Below are 17461 nucleotides of genomic sequence, written 5' to 3'. Positions count from 1 at the left end.
TTATGGCTTAAAAACTATTTTGGCTTAAAAGTCACTTAAAACAAGCCCATCCAAATGGGCTCTAAAATTACAACAAATAGTAAATTTAAATTCATGACTTAAAAAATATAATGAGTTCAATGCTAATAATCTTAAAGGCTGATTCCATAAGATTTAAATTCCAGATTCACCTCTAATCATAAGAATAGGAATGACACTAGTAGTTGGCGATATGGCATGGTAGGAGAACTAATTAATGTTAATGAGTAAGGTTTCATTTTCAACACTCAACCCATTACCCATCTTTCTTTTGCACATTTTCCCTTTGTGGATGGCCTAACGCCATATGCTATCATTTGTTCGTTTTCCAATAGATAGTTTTGAGAAATGGGAAATTCATTTTTTTTTTAATCTACTTAGCCTCCTATAAAACAAGAAAAGAAGAAAGTGACGCAACCACTATCCAACAACCAGAACTTGAATCTTTAAAGCTAGGTTTTGAGATTATGTTTATATTTATTTTATCAAGAGCAAAATTGTCATTTTACCTTGCCATTTTATTTTTTCCCTACTTCTAATTTTAACGATGCTCGCTATTTCGACACAAACGAGGGTCTAGAAACAGCTCTCCTCTGTTCCATCATAACTACGGCCTTTGAGTTCTTCTTCTTCTTCAGAATTTCTTCTTCAGAATTTGAAGAATACCATTTCAGGTATGATTATTTCTCAGTTTTTGCTCTCTTCTTCTTCTTCTATTTTTTGTTTGAGATCTCTTAACAATTTTCTATTTCTTGGGTGAATTTCCTTGGTTGTTATTCTATAGTGACATAACATTCTTTATTTTCGTAAGCAGTGATTGGCACTTTTCATTGTACTGCTTTATGATGTGAATTTCAAATGGAAGTTTATTTTTTGCTCAATTTTAATGTACCAATTTAATTAATACTTTGTTAATGAAAAAATAAAGTTATACTTTTGGAATTGATTTAATTAAATGTTCATCTAAGTTATGGAAATAATATAGTAATGCCACTTGTATTTTTTGAGAGATTTATTTCTTATATTGCTTTTTGTTCACTAGACATGACAATAATATAGTTGTGAACTTGTGATCCTTATATGTCAATAACTTATTGACCACACGAACGATAACAGAATGGTTGAAGAAGCAAAGAGGTAATACACCAAAATTTCAAGATAAAAAAACTAGGAGAGTCGAAATTCTTCCTTGAAATTGAATTTGCTGGGTTATAACAAGAAATCTGATGTATCAGCACATGTATGCTGTCATAAATCTCAAAGCTGAGATTAGAACAACGAGATTATAAATTAGATGTGATGACCCGAAAGGTCATCACTTGTTTTAGAAACAAATCCTATGTTCTGATGCCTTAAAATCTCATTTTTACTTCACCTCGATTTGCATGCGTTGTTCGGACCTATATCCGGAAAGCCTTTTATGTGAAAATATGAGAAATAGAAATTTCTAGAGTTAAAAATCTGATTATGGTTGACTTTGGTCAACATTTTGAGCAAACAGACCCGGATCTGTATTCTGACGATCTGGGGTGGTCCGCAGTAAAATATGGGATTTGGGCATATGCCCAGAAATGAATTCAGAGGTCCCAAGCTTTAGAAATCAATTTTTGAAAGAAATTATTTTGCTGAATTATTTATGAAATAAAGAAAAGAATTAATGTGTGAAACCATTGGTCTCTATGGCCTGTATTTTTGGTTCCGGAGCCCGGTACAAACTTGTTGTAGTATTTAAATGATAACTGTGAAATTTGGTGAAAAATGGAGTTTATTTGACGTGATTTGGACCTCCGGTCGAAGAGTTATGAACTTTAAAATGTTCTTGATAAAAATGATAAGTTTTGGGGTTTAATTCATAGTTTTGCATGTTAATTTCATAATTTGATTGCACGAGCAAGTCCGTATGATATTTTTGGGTTAGTGTGCATGTTTGGTTTGGAGTCCCGATGGCTCGGGTGAGTTTTGGATAGGCCACGGAGTGGAATTTAACTTAGGATGTTGCAGGTTTTTAGCTGGTATGTTGCAGGTCGTACGAAGCCTAGCTCGCAAATGCGAAAAGACCTGGTCTGTCTTGGGGTCGCAAATGCGACATAGTCATCGCAAAAGCGATGTCGCAAATGTGAAAGGCCAATCGCAAAAGCGAAGTGGCATGGAATCCTTCAGTGTCGCAAATGCGACAATTTCATCGCAAAAGCGAGTTCGCAATTGCGAACATTAGTCGCACATGCGAGAGTAGCAGTCTGAAGGGTTCGCAATTGCGGCACCTGCAACCTGCAAAATCATAACTTAGACGCATTTCAACCATTTTTCAAACCCTTTCAAAACCAAAACACTCTTGGGCAATTTTTTAAAGACAAGTACTCTTCCTAATCAATTGTAAGTCATTTCTAACTTGTTTTCATCAATCTTTAACATCTTTTCTCATGATTTCAACTCAAAATCAAAGGTTTTCATGGAGGAAAAAGAGTGTTTTTGGTAGAACCTAGGTTTTTCAAATTTTGGGGATTTGGACCTCGATTTGAGGCCCGATTTCAAAACAAATTATATATCTAGGTTTGTAGGGGAATGGGTAATCGAGTTTTGGTTCGAACCTCGCGTTTTGACCATGTAGGGTTAAGGGTGATTTTTGACTTTTTGGGAAAAACTTTAGAAAACCTATTTTCATGCATTCGAATTGATTCATTTAGCATTTATTGAAATAGTTTAGTAACTTGTGGCTAGATACGAGCGAATTGGTGGTGGAATCAAGAGGTAAAGCGATAGTTGAGACTTGAATTGTGTTCGTAGCATCGAGGTAAGTGTTTGGTCTAACTTTAGCTTGACAGATTAGGAGTTGTGACCTATTTGTTATGTGTTATTTGTTGAGTACGATGTATAGGCATGGTGACGAGTATCTATACGTTAGTGTCAAGCATGCCCGTGAGTCTTATTCTATGACCAATGTGATTCTGTTTGTATTGTTCATGCCTTATGTGATGATTAATGTTGTTGAGCAAAACTTGTGGAAGTAATAGTGATATTTGAACATTGAGGAGCGTTGGCTCAAGTTGTATAATGAATTGTGGAGGTATAATTGGCAATTGAACCTTATAGAGCATTGACTCAAGTTGTGAAGTGAGTTGTGAAGTAAAAAGAGAAGAGAATTATTATATTTTCTCCCTTGCCAGGATGTTGTTGCTTTTAATGCTATCTCCCTTGCCGGGATGTTGATACTTTTGATATTGTTCCCTTGCCGAGATTTGATTTTTGAACTATTATTTCCTTGCCGGAATTTTATTGTGATTTTATTTATTTCCTTGCCCTTATTATTTGTGATTGTTGTTTGGGTGAGAAAGAGTTTTAAAACACGAAGGGTGATGCCGTGCATTGTTTTGGTGAGAGAGTGTTAAAGCACGAAGTGTGATGCCGTGTATGATTTTGTGAGGAAGAGTGTAAAAGCACGAAGGGTGATGTCGTGCCGCATGATATACAATTCCGTGCCGATGATATTGACTTTATGATGAGGACGAGAGTAAAAGCACGAAGGGTGATGCCGTGTAGTTTATATTGATTCTTATGGTGAGGACGAGAGTAAAAGCACGAAGGGTGATGTCGTGCACTTGTTTGATTTCTAATTCTTGTTGATACTTGAGTTATGGCGTTCCTTGTATTTACCTGCTGTCTTTCTATTATCATTTAATGTTTCCCCGCAACATGTTTTCCCCCTCCCATTCTAAACTGTGCATTCCTGCTTTTATTTTCTGCTGTATATGATTTAACTGCACAGGTTTATTTGGTAGTATGGTCCTAGCCTCGTCACTATTTCGTCGAGGTTAGGCTAAGCACTTACCATCACATGGGGTCGGTTGTGCTGATACTACACTTTGCACTGTGTGCAGATCCCCGCGCAGCAGCTTTTGGACCTTAGCTTGGGGTGGCTGCCTTCAGTCCATTCGGAGATCCAAGGTAGTCCTACAGGCGTCCGCAGGCCCTGGCGTCTACCTCTATCCTTTCTTCCCGTTTTATTTACGTATTTCAGAAAGAGTGTTGTATTTACTTTTCAGACCTTGTTTGTAGTATTCCTAGACCGTCTGTGAAGTTGTGACACCAGTTCTGGGTAGTATTTGTTTAAGAAATTGTATTGGAAAGATTTAAATGGTTTTAATTGTTTCTTCCGCTCGTTTAAATTCCGCTGTTTATAAACTGTTGGTTCATAATTATTAAAATATTAAAATGGGAAAAAGGTAATTGTTCAAACGGTTAGTTTGCCTAGCTTTCACTAGTAGGCGCCATCATGACTCCCGAGGGCGAAAAATCCGGATCGCGATATTAAATTGTTGGTATCAAACAAAACCAATAGGTATACCTTTGGAGTTCAAGTTAAATTTCGCAAGTGCTAAGCTTGATGAGCACAGAGGAAACAATATAAGGTCCTCTAGAATGCTAGAATCACCAAAGATTAATTGGCATAACTGTTACAGACACATTGTACGATTGTGTTGTCGGGTATTAGATTGTTTTACAGTGTATATTAATTGACATAAGGTTGTTTCCTTTGTTTATTTAAGTTGATGGATGTAGCAGTGGGGACATATATTTATTTTCCCATCTTTTTGCTGCAGCTTTTTTCCAAGAGCTAAAATACCTGACCTGTCAGAAATAAGGAAGCTTTCGTTCTTGAGAAGTTGCAAAGAAATCTGGAATAAGACCACCAACTCTGAACATTTTCCCATCTCAGCACGTGCATGTTAAGGGTTGATGTTATCTTAAACTTGCTACTCTCGAAACAGGTTATGATTTCGCTAATAGTTGTATCATGGTTTCATTTGTTTTTGCTATGCTAATTATTATACTTTGTCCATCTGTGACGACCCGGTCCGTTGTCTCATGAGTTACCGCTTCGTTTTTCCCATTTCTACTTCTTTATGATTTGTTTATCCGTGTTATGTGGTATCGGGTTGGTCGGATCGAATCCAGAATGATTTTGATAAAGTTTGAAACACTTAGTCTCTTTAGAGTGAGTTTAAGTTGAAAAAGTCAACCGGATATTGACTTATATGTTAGAGGGCTTGGATGTGAGTTCTGATAGTTCGGTTAGCTTCGGGAGGTAATTTGTGACTTAGGAGCGTGATCAGAATAAATTTTGGAGGTTCGTAGTAGATTTAGGCTTGAATTGTTGGTGATTTCCAAATGGTAGGTGAGATTTTTGATGTAGGAGTCGGAATGGAATTTCGAGAGTTGCAGTAGTTCTGTTGTGTCATTTGGGATGTGTGTGCAAAATTTCAGGTCATTCAGACGTGGTTTGGTTGAGTTTTGATCAAAAGCGGAATTCGAAAGATTTTAGAAAGTTAGGCTTGAATTCGATGTGTTTTGGTTGATTTGATGTTGTTTGAGGTGTTTTGAAGATTGTGACAAGTTTGGATAAGGTATTGGGATATGTTTGTGCTTTTAGTTAAGGTCCTGGGGGCCTCGGGGTAATTTCGGATAGTTAATGAGAAGTTTGAGGAATATTGCAGCTCCTGAACTTTTGCTGCTTCTGGTATTTCCGCATTCGCAGATTGGGGACCGCGGGTGCGATGCCGCACGTGCGAGAGATAGGCCGCAGAAGCAAAAAAGGGCTAGAGGGGCAGGAACCGCAGAAGCGGCTAATGGGACCGCATCTGCGAAACCGCAGATGTGGATAAGGGACCGCAGAAGTGGGAATGCCTGGAAAGGTAGCGACTGCAGATGCAGTGGATGGACCGCACCTGCGAAGGCGCAGATGCGGAAAGTTGATCGCAGAAGCGGTTTGGTCCATTAAGTGATTTCCACAGAAGCGGAAGAAAAATCGCATATGCGGTACCGCAAAAGCGGGCATTGTGTCGCAGATGCGAAAATGACTGGGCAGAAAGTATAAATTTTAGCCTTCGCGAATTTTAGCTAATTTCACCACTTTTGACTTCGGCTTTGGAGCTTTTTGGACGATTTGAAAGAGGGGTTTCAAGGGAACTTCATTGAGGTAAGGAATTTGGACCTAAAACTCGTTCCTATGCTATTATTTCACGAATTAGAGCTAGAAATTATGGAAATTAAGGGTGAAAATTGGGGAAACTAGGGCTTGGAAACTTAGACCTAGACTTGAGGATTTGAAGGACCATTTGAGGTCGGATTTCAGAACTTTTGATATTTATGAACTCGTGGGGAGATAAGAAATCTATTGATGTAAAAATTATTGAATTCCGAGACGTAGGTCCGGGGGCAGGGTTTTGGTAATTTCGGGATTTGTGTCATATATTGATTGTTTTTGCTTGGGCTTCATTCCCTTAACATATTTTGACGTCCTCGTTTTGATTTTGGATAGATTCGATGGGAGTGGAGGCTGATTTGAGGGGAAAATGCATCGCGAGCTAGAGATTAGACCGGTTCGAGGTGAGTAATGATTGTAAATGATGTTCTGAGGGTTTGAAACCCCGGATTTGCACATCGTAGTGCTATATTGAGGTGAGGCACACGCTTGATGACGAGCGTGGGGTAGTGCACTATTTGGGATTGTGACTTGGTCCGTCCCGATTGATGATTTTTACTGCGTATTTGACTAAAATCTATTTGCTATCATCATTATTTGGGCTGAATGCCATATTTGGGCTTCGTGCCAACTATTTGAACCCTTCGAGGATTTTTACTGGTATTTCCTTACTGTTTTGACTTTTCACTAAACTCAGTCATATTATATTTCACTTTTTTCGTACTCAGCCATGTTTGCTCTGTTTTAAATACTTACATGATCTTTTAAATGGTAATTTGGGCTGAGAAACAAGTTTTACTACTGTCCGAGTGGCTTGTGGGGATTTTTTTGACTGAGTAAGGTCGAGGGCCTATGTTGTGAGGAAATATCTGATACCGATTATGAGGCCGAGGGCCTGAGATATGTATGCCACGAGGTGGCTTGATTGATATGAGGCCGAGGGCCTAGTGATGATTCCACGAGGTGGCTTGATATTGCGCTTGGGCCGTAAGGGGCCCCTCCAGGAGTCTGTACACCCCCAGTGAGCGCAGGTACCCATTGTGATGTGAGATTGAGCCCGATGTGCTGGTATTAAACTGAGATGTTGCCCAAGGAGCGGTTTTGTTAATACAGTGCCCGAGGGGCGAACTTCTATGTGTTTATTCTTCCTTAATTGCCTGTGAATTACCTATTTACTTGTTGAAAATGACTTTTCTTATCTTTTCACTGGTTTGCTATTTTCAAGTGATTTTTACTGCTTCATTATTGAATGCCTTGTGCCTTACGTGCTTTCTTAATTTCAGTCTTTATTTACATTTGTTACTCACTGAGTTGGAGTACTCACTTTACTCCCTGCACCCCTGTGTGCAGATTCAGGCATAGCTTGTTCCGCTCCCGAGTGTTGATCTTCCAGCTTCAGGCGGGCATTCGGAGTTCACGAGGTAGCTGCTTGGCATCCGTAGTCATGTGTTCCTCCTCCTTTATCATTTCTATCTCTCTTCAGACAATTGTACTAGCTTATAGACTTAGCAGACTTGTATTATGACTTATAGATGCTCATGACTAGTGACACCCCGCTATCGGGTTGTGTTGGGTTGTACTTCCGTATTTTTATGATATTATCTGCTACTTAGTATTATTAAATTATGTTTTAGACTGCTTTCTTGTTGTTTAACTGTTTAACATCGAATTGGGAATAATTGGCTGGCCTTGTCTTCACGAGAGTCGCCATCATGACTGGGTCCGGGTTTAGGGTTGTGACAAGTTGGTATCAGAGCCTAAGTTACATAAGTCTCACGAGTCATGAGCAGGTTTAGTAGAGTCTCGCGGATCAGTATGAAGACATCTGTATTTATCCTCGAGAGGTTGCAGAACCTTTAGGAAAAAACTTCATATTCTTGAAATTCTTGTCGTGCGAATTTGTTGATCCGAGTACTAAACTTCTATTGTTCTATTCTCTCACAGATGGTGAGGACACGCGCTACCGGTCAGGATGGACGACCACCAATACCACCAGCCATGGCCACCAGAGGCCGAGGATGCGGTCATGGTCGTGGTAGGGGTAGAGCAGCTAGGGCAACACCTGCAGATCCACCAGCTGCCCCAGTTCAGGATCATGTCCTAGTTATGGGCGCTTCAGCAACACCAGCTGTGCCCATTGTGATTTCAGGTCTTCAGGAGGCCTTGGCTTAGATCTTATCAGTTTGTACTGGCCTAGCTCAAGCGATTTCAGCCACTATAACTGCAGCTACTTCTTAGGCCAAGGGAGGCAATCAGACTCCCGCCGCTCGCACACTTGAGCAGGTCGTGCAGGGACTTCAGACGTCGGGGGCACATCCAGCCCAGCCAGTTGCAGCTGCTCAGGACTATGTAGTTCCTGCCATGCCAGAGGATGAGCAGCGTAGATTGGAGAGGTTTGGTAGGCTTCAGCCTCCGACCTTCAGTGGTGCAGAGGGAGAGGATGCCCAAGGTTTCTTAGATAAGTGCCAGAGGATGCTTCGTACAACGGGTATTCTGGAGACCAGCAGGGTCGCTTTCACTACTTATCAGTTTTCTGGAGTTGCATCACTTGGTGGGAGGCTTTTGAGAGGCGTAGGCCTGTTGGTGCAGCAACCCTTACCTGGCAGCAGTTCTCCATTCTCTTTCTGGAGAAGTATGTGTCGTAGTCCTGCAGAGAGGAGCTGCATAGGAAGTTTGAGTGGTTGCGTCAGGGAGAGATGACTGTGATGCAGTACGAGATGAGGTTCTCCGAGTTAGCTCGTCATGCTATTTGGATGGTTCCGATATATAGAAAGAGGATTAGGAGGTTTGTTGATGGACTCACTTATCAGCTTTGTATTCTCATGACCAGGGAGAGGGTTATTGGTGCTACTTTCGAGGAGGTTGTGGATATTGCCCGTGAGATTGAGTATGTTCGTTGTTAGGAGTGAGAGGAGAGGGAGGCAAAGAGGCCTCGAGGATCTGGTAGTTACAATGGTACTCCTTCGAGGGGTCAGTTTCAGCACGGCAAAGGCCGTCTATTCAGGCATGCTCAGCCAGCTTGCCTAGGTTATCGTGGGGCATCATTGGGTCATGGTTCTCACAGTTCTCATCAGGGTCAGTCATCACTTAGTGCCCTTCCAGCTCAGAGTTCATCTCGTGCTCCATCAGCTTAGGGCTCTTCTATGCTGAGTGCATCTGCTAGTCACTCCAGTGTGAGGGGTTCCCTTCAGTCCGTTTCTCCAGCACCTGGGAGTTGTTATGAGTGTGGTGAGATGGGCCATATGTAGAGGCAGTGCCCTCGTCGTCTTCTGAGTTCATCTCAGCAGAGGGGTCAGTCATCGGCTTCAGCACCAGTTACTTCACCACCACCCGCCCAACCAGCTAGGGGTAGAGGTCAGTCAACTAGGGGTTGCCCTAGAAGGGGAGGTCGATTAGGTGGCGGTCATGCCCATTTCTATGCACTTCCAGGAAAACCCGATGCTATTGCTTCAGATGCTATTTTATAGCTATTGTTTCAGTCTTCCACAGATATGCCTCTGTATTATTTGATCTCGGTTCCACCTTTTCTTATATGTCATCATACTTTGCTCGTTATTTGGGTACGCCCCGTGAGTTTCTTACTTCACCTGTTCATGTATCTATCCCGGTGGGCGATACTGTTGTTGTAGACCGTGTGTACCGGTCGTGTGTGGTGATTACTGGGGGTCTGGAGACCCGTGTGGATCTTTTATTATTGTGTATGGTGGATTTTGATGTTATTTTTGGTATGGATTGGCTATCGCTGTATCGTGCTATTCTGGACTGTCATGCTAAGACAATTACATTGGCTATACCTGGTGTGCCACGGATTGAGTGGCGAGGTGTAACTGATTATGTTCCCAGTAGAGTGATCTCATTCTTGAAGGCCCGACGTATGGTTGGGAAGGGTTGTCTTTCGTATCTAGCCTTCGTGAGGGATGTCCGAGTTGAGACTCCCAATATTGATTCTGTTCCAGTTGTGAGGGATTTTCCCGATGTATTTCCTGTAGACCTATCAGGCATGCCACCGGACAGGGATATTGATTTTGGTATTGATCTGGTGTCGGGCACTTAGCCCATTTCTATTCCGCTGTATTGTATGGCACCAACGAAGTTGAAGGAATTAAAGGAGCAGCTTCAAGAACTCCTTGATAAAGGGTTCATTCGGCCTAGTATGTCATCTTGGGGTGCGCCGGTTCTATTCGTGAAGAAGAAGGATGGCACTATAAGAATGTGCATTGATTATAGGCAATTGAACAAGGTAACAATCAAGAACAAGTATCCTTTGCCTCGCATTGATGATTTATTCGACCAGCTTCACGGAGCGAGAGTGTTCTCCAAGATTGATCTCTGTTAAGGTTATCACCAGTTGAAGATCAGGGACCCGATATGGTCATTATGAGTTCTTGGTGATGTCTTTGAGCAATGCCCCATCAGCGTTCATGCATTTGATGAACAGTATGTTCCGGCCTTATCTTGACTCGTTTGTCATAGTCTTCATTGATGATATTTTGGTATATTCGCATAGTCAGGAGGAGCATGCGGAGCATTTGAGAGTTGTGTTGCAGAGATTGCGAGAGGAGAAGCTTTATGCAAAATTCTCCAAATGTGAGTTTTGGCTCAGCTCAGTGGCTTTCTTGGGGCATGTGGTGTCCAACGAGGGTATTCAAGTTGATCTGAAGAAGATAGAGGCGGTTCATAGTTGGCCCAGACCGTCCTCAGCCATAGAGATTTGCAGCTTTCTTGGTTTGGCAGGTTATTATCGCCATTTCGTTCAAGGATTCTCATCTATCGCATCGCCCTTGACCAAGTTGACTCAGAAGGGTGCTTCCTTTGTATGGTCGGACGAGTGTGAGGAGAGCTTTCAGAAGCTCAAGATAGCTTTGACCACAACTCTAGTGTTGGTCTTGCCATCAGCTTCAGGTTCATATACCGTGTATTGTGATGCTTCGAGAGTTGGGATTGGTTGTGTGTTGATGCAGGAGGGTAGAGTTATTGCTTATACTTCTCGTCAGTTGAAATCCCATGAGAAGAACTACCCCATTCATGATTTGGAGTTGGCTGCCATAGTTCACGTGTTAAAGATATGGAGGCATTACTTGTATGGTATGTCTTGTGAGGTGTTTACTGATCATCGTAGCCTCCAGCACTTGTTCAAATAGAAGGATCTCAATTTGAGGCAGTAGAGCTGGTGGAGTTGCTTAAGGATTATGATGTCACTATATTGTACCATCTAGGAAAGGCTAATATGGTGGACGATGCTTTGAGCCGAAAGACGGTGAGTATGGGGAGTTTGGCATATATTCCAATTGGTGAAAGACCTCTTGAAGTTGATGTTTAGGTTTTGGCCAATCGATTCGTGAGGTTGAATATTTCGGAGCCCAGTCAGGTATTGGCTTGTGTGTGTTCTCGGTATTCCTTATATGATCGCATTAGAGAGCGCCAGTATGATGATCCGCATTTGCTTGTCCTTAAGGATAGAGTTAAGCATGATGATGCTAGAGATGTGACCATTGGTGACGATGGGGTGTTGAGGATGCAGGACCGGATTTGTGTGCCCAATGTGGATGGGCTTCGGGAGTTGATTCTAGAAGAGGCCCATAGCTCGCGGTATTCCATTCATCCGGGTGCCGCAAAGATGTACCGGGATTTGAGACAGCATTATTGGTGGAGGAGAATGAAGAAAGACATTGTGGGATTTGTAGCTCGGTGTCTCAATTGTCAGCAGGTAAAATATGAGCATCAGAGACCGCGAGGCTTGCTTCAGCGGATGGATATTCCAAAGTGGAAGTGGGAGCGGATCACTATGAACTTTGTAGTTGGACTCCCATGGAAATTGAAGAAGTTCGATACTATTTGGGTTATTGTGGATCAGCTGACCAAGTCCTCGCACTTCATTCCTGTATGTACTACCTATTCTTCAGAGCGGTTGGTAGAGATCTATATCTGGGAGATTGTTCGTTTGCATGGTATCCCTGTTTCCATCATTTCAGATAGGGGCACTCAGTTTAATCGCAGTTTTGGAGGTCTATGCAGAGAGAGTTAGATACTCAGGTTGAGTTGAGCACAGCTTTTTATCCACAGATGGACTGGCAGTCCGAGCATACTATTCAGATATTGGAGGACATGCTGCGTGCTTGTTTCATCGATTTCGGAGGGTCATGGGATCAGTTTCTACCGCTTGCAAAATTTGCTTATAACAACAGCTACCAGTCGAGTATTCAGATAGCTCCATATGAGGCTTTGTACGGGAGGCGGTGTAGATCTCCAGTTGGTTGGTTCGAGCCCGGCGAGGCTAGGCTATAGGGGACAAACTTGGTGCAGGATGTTTTAGAAAAGGTGAAGGTGATTCAGGAGAGGCTTCGTACAGCGTAGCCGAGACAAAAGAGTTATGTTGACAGGAAGGTTCGAGATGTGCCCTACATGGTTGGCGAGAAGGTCCTGTTGAAGGTTTCACCCATGAAGGGTGTTATGAGATTTGGGAAGAAAGGGAAATTGAGTCCTCGGTTCATTGGGCCTTTTGAGGTGCTTTAGAGGATTGGGGAGGTGGCTTATGAGCTTGCTTTTCCACCCAGCTTGTCAAGTGTGCATCCGATATTTCATGTTTCTATGCTCCGGAAGTATATTGGGGATTTCATGTCTCATGTTTTGGATTTCAGCACGGTTCAGTTGGAGGATGATTTGACTTATGATGTAGAGTCAGTAGCTATTTTAGGTCGTCAGGTTCGAAAGTTGAGGTCAAAGGGTATAGCTTCAGTGAAAGTGCAGTGGAGAGGTCGGCCCATAGAAGAAGCTACCTGGAGGACTGAGTGGGAGATGTGGAGCAGATATCCTCTCCTGTTTGAGGCTTCAGGTATGTTTCTTGATTCGTTCACGGATGAACGTTTGTTTAAGTTGGGGAGGATGTGACGACCCGACCCGTCGTCTCATGAGTTACTACTCCATTTTCCGCATTTCTGTTTCTTTATGCTTTATTTATCCGTGTTATATGGTATCGGGTTGGTCGGATCGAATTCAGAATAATTTTGGTAAGGTTTGAGACACTTAGTCTCTTTAGAGTGAGTTTAAGTTGGAAAAGTCAACCGGATGTTGACTTATGTGTTAGAGGGCTAGGATGTGAGTTTCGATGGTTCGGTTAGCTTCGAGAGGTTATTTGTGACTTAGGAGCGTGATCGGAATAAATTTTGGAGGTTCATAGTAGATTTAGGCTTGAATTGGCGAAGTTGATATTTTGGCGATTTCCGGTTGGTAGGCGAGATTTTTGATATAGTGGTCGGAATGGAATTCCGAGAGTTTTAGTAGTTCCGTTGTGTCATTTGGGATGTGTGTGCAAAATTTCAGGTCATTCGGATGTGGTTTGGTTGAGTTTTTGATCAAAAGCAGAATTTGGAAGATTTTAGAAAGTTAGGCTTGAATACGATGAGTTTTGGTTGATTTGATGTTGTTTGAGGTGTTTTGAAGATTGGACAAGTTTGGATAAGGTATTGGATATGTTTTTGCTTTTGGTTGAGGTCCCGAGGGCCTCGGGGTGATTTCGGATAGTTGACGGGAAGTTTGAGGAATGTTGCAGCTGCTGAATTTTTGCTGCTTCTAGTATTTTCGCACCTGCGGATTGGGGACCGCAGGTGTGACGCCGCACACGCAGGAGATAGGCCGCAGAAGCGAAAAGGGGCTAGAAGGGCAGGAACCGCAGAAGCGACTAATGGGACCGCATCTGCGAAGCCACAGATGCGGATAAGAGACCGTAGAAGCGGCAATGCCTGGAAAGGTAGCGACCGCAGATGCGGTGGATGGACCGCACCTGCGAAGGCGCAGATGCGGCAAGTTGATCGCAGAAGTGTTTTGGTCCATTAAGTGATTTCTACAGAATCGGAAGAAGAACCGTATATGCGGTACCGCAGAAGCGGGTATTGTGTCGTAGATGCGAAAATGAATGGGCAGAAAGTATAAATTGTATCCTTCGCAAATTTTAGCTAATTTCACTATTTTTTACTTCGGCTTTGGAGCTTTTTGGATGATTTGAAAGAGGGATTTCAAGGAAACTTCATTGAGGTAAGAAATTTGGACCTAAAACTCGTTCCTATGCTATTATTTCACGGATTAGATCTAGAAATTATGTAAATTAAGGGTGAAAATTAGGGAAACTAGGGCTTGGAAACTTAGACTTGAGGATTTGAAGGACCATTTGAGGCCGAATTTCAGAACTTTTGATATGTATAAACTTGTGGGGAGATAAGGAATCTATTGATGTAAAAATTATTGAATTCTGAGACGTGGACCAGAGGGTCGGGTTTTTGGTAATTTCGGGATTTATGTCATATATTGGTTGTTTTCGCCTGGGCTTCGTTCCCTTAACTTATTTTGACGTTCTCGTTCTGATTTTGGATAGATTTGACGTGAGTGGAGGCCGATTCGAGGGAAAAAGGCATCACGAGCTAGAGATTGGACCAGTTCGAGGTGAGTAATGATTGTAAATGATGTTCTGAGGGTTTGAAACCCCGGATTTGCACATCATAGTGCTATATTGAGGTGAGGCACACACTTGATAACGAGAGTGGGGTCGTGGACTATTGGGGATTATGATTTGGTCCGTCCCGATTGATGATTTTTACCGCGTATTTGACCGAAATCTATTTGCTATCATCATTATTTGGGCTGAATGCCATATTTGGGCTTCGTGCCAACTACTTACCCTTCAGAGATTTTTACTGGTATTTTCTCACTATTTTGACTTTTCACTGAACTCTCTCATATTATATTTTACTGTTTTAGTACTCAACCATGTTTATTCTGTTTTAAACACTTACATGATCTTTTAAATGGCATTTTGGGCTGAAAACATGTTTTACTACTGCCCGAGTGACTTGTGAGGATTTTTTTGACTGAGTAAGGCCAAGGGCCTATGTTGTGAGGAAACATCTAATACCGATTATGAGGCCGAGGGCCTGAGATATGTACGCCACGAGGTGGCTTGATTGATATGAGGCCCAGGGCCCAGTGATGATTCCACGAGGTGGCTTGATATTGCGCTTGGGCCGTAAAGGGTCCCTCTAGGAGTCTGTACACCCCCAGTGAGTGCGGGTACCCATTGTGATGTGAGATTGAGCCCGAGGGTCTGGTATTAAACTGAGATGTTGCCCAAGGAGTAGTTTTGTTGATACAGTGCCCGAGGGGCGAACTTCTATGTTCTTATTCTTCCATAATTGCCTGTGAATTACCTGTTTACTTGTTGAAAAAGGACTTTTCTTATCTTTTCACTGGTTTACTGTTGTGATTTTTACTGCTTCGTTATAGAATATCTTGTGCCTTACGTGCTTTCTTGCTTTCAGTCTTTATTTACATTTGTTACTCACTGAGTTGGAGTACTCACTTTACTCCCTACACCCCTGTGTGCAGATTCAAGCGTAGCTGGTTCCGCTCCCGAGTGCTGATCTTTCCAGCTTCAGGCGGACATTCGGAGTTCACAAGGTAGGTGCTTGGCGTTTGTAGTCATGTGTTCCTCCTACTTTATCATTTCTATCTCTCTTAAGACAATTATACTAGCTTATAAACTTAGCATACTTGTATTATGACTTATATATGCTCATGACTAGTGAAACCCTGATATCGGGCTGTGTTGGGTTGTACTTCCGCATTTTTATGATATTATCTGCTACTTAGTATTATTAAATAATGTTTTAGATTGCTTTCTTGTTGTTTAGCTGTTTAACATCGAATTGGGAATAGTTAGCTGGCCTTGTCTTCACGAGAGGCGTTATCACGACCGGGTCTAGGTTTAGGGTCGTAACACCATCACATTCGTCTCTTACGTTCTATTATATACATAGTTGATATTCGATACTAATTCGTCACTTAACTGGAAGTTAGCTTCTTTGTTGTTTGGTTATCTTTGACATGATATTTATGTGTTCGGCTGTCACGACCCTAAACCTGGACCCAGTCACGATGGCGACCCTATAAGAATTAAGTCATTTAAACATAATAGAACTCCAAAATACGGTGAATAATACAATTTGCGGAATACAAAACCAACACAGCCCGACATCGGGGTGTCACTAGTCAAGAGTATCTATCAATCCCAACACAAGTCTGAAAAGTCTATAAACTATTACAAAGTAACTAAAAAAGAGATAGAAATGAGATAAAGGGGGAGAAACACGAGACTGCGGACGCCAAAGCAGCAACCTCGTGAACTCCGAAGTTTGCTGGGTGCTCTCAACTCGCACTAGCAGGATCAGCAACGCCTGAATCTGCACACGGGGTGCATGGATTAAAGTGAGTACTCCAACTCAGTGAGTAATAATCACAAATAAACGACTGAGAGATATGGAAACACGTAAGGCACATTACAGGCTATAATGAAGCAGTAATGTCAGTAAAAACAGTGAATCAGTGAAGATATATAAAATCATTTAAGTTCAGTTTAAACATCATGAAATGACTTTTCCACAATTAAACAGGTAAATGACAGACAATAAGAAAGATAAACACATCAAGGTTTGCCCCTCGGGCACAATGTCAACAAATCCGCCCCTTGGGCAATATCTTAGAACAATACCAGCCCCTGGGGATATATCTCACATCACAATGAGTACCCACGCTCATTGGGGGTGTGGAGACTCCTGGAGGGGCCCCTTACGGCCCAAGCGCAATATCAATCCATCTCGTGGAATCATCACTAGGCTCTCGGCCTCATATCAACAAGCCACCTCGTGGAGTACAAATCTCAGGCCCTCGGCCTCATAATCATAATCAGTGTTTCCTCACAACATAGGCCCTCGGCCTTACTCAGTCAGAATCTCACAGCCACTCGGGCAACAGTAAAATATGACGCTCAGCCTAGAAAAACATTTAAGTGTTAAAGTAGAGCAAATATGGTTGAGTCATGAAAAACAGTAGAATATAGCATGACTGAGTTCAAGTATAAAGTCAAAACCGTGAGGAAATATCAATAACAAATCCCCTAAGGGTTCAAATAGTTGGCACAAAGCCCAAATGTGGCATTCAGCCCAAAACATGATGATAGCAAATAGTTTTCAGTCAAATACACAGTAAAACAGTCATTCGGGATGGACTAAGTCACAATCCCCAATAGTGCACGACCCCACGCTTGTCATCTAACATGTGCGTCACCTCAATATAGCACAACGATGTGCAATTCGGGGTTTCATACCCTTAGGACATCATTACTCACCTCAATCCGGTCAAATCTCTAGCCCGCGACACCTTTGCCCCTCGAATCGGCCTCCACTCGCGTCGAATCTATCCAAAATCATAATCACGACGTCAAAATATGCTAAGGGAACGAAGCCCAAGCGAAAATAATCAATTTAAAACTGAAATCCCGAAATTACCAAAACCCGACCCCCGGGCTCACTTCTCGGAATTCGATAAAATTCACATCAATAGATTCCTCATCTCCCCACGAGTTCATACATATCAAAAGTACCAAAATCCGACCATAAATGGTCTCTCAAATCCTCA

General features: G+C 42.2%; 1 long non-coding RNA gene across 1 annotated transcript; it reads left to right on the top strand.

The window, feature by feature from the left end:
* The first annotated feature begins 357 nt into the window (after nucleotides 1-357).
* On the top strand, nucleotides 358-4162 carry LOC104217859 (uncharacterized). The gene is made up of 2 exons (XR_708861.2): nucleotides 358-692; nucleotides 3894-4162. It is a non-coding gene; the product is annotated as an uncharacterized lncRNA (long non-coding RNA).
* Nucleotides 4163-17461: the final 13299 nt, after the last annotated feature.

Source organism: Nicotiana sylvestris, chromosome 1, assembly GCF_000393655.2.
Source record: "Nicotiana sylvestris chromosome 1, ASM39365v2, whole genome shotgun sequence".
Classification (NCBI taxonomy): Eukaryota; Viridiplantae; Streptophyta; class Magnoliopsida; order Solanales; family Solanaceae; genus Nicotiana; species Nicotiana sylvestris.
This window is presented reverse-complemented; position numbering and strand designations above follow the sequence as displayed.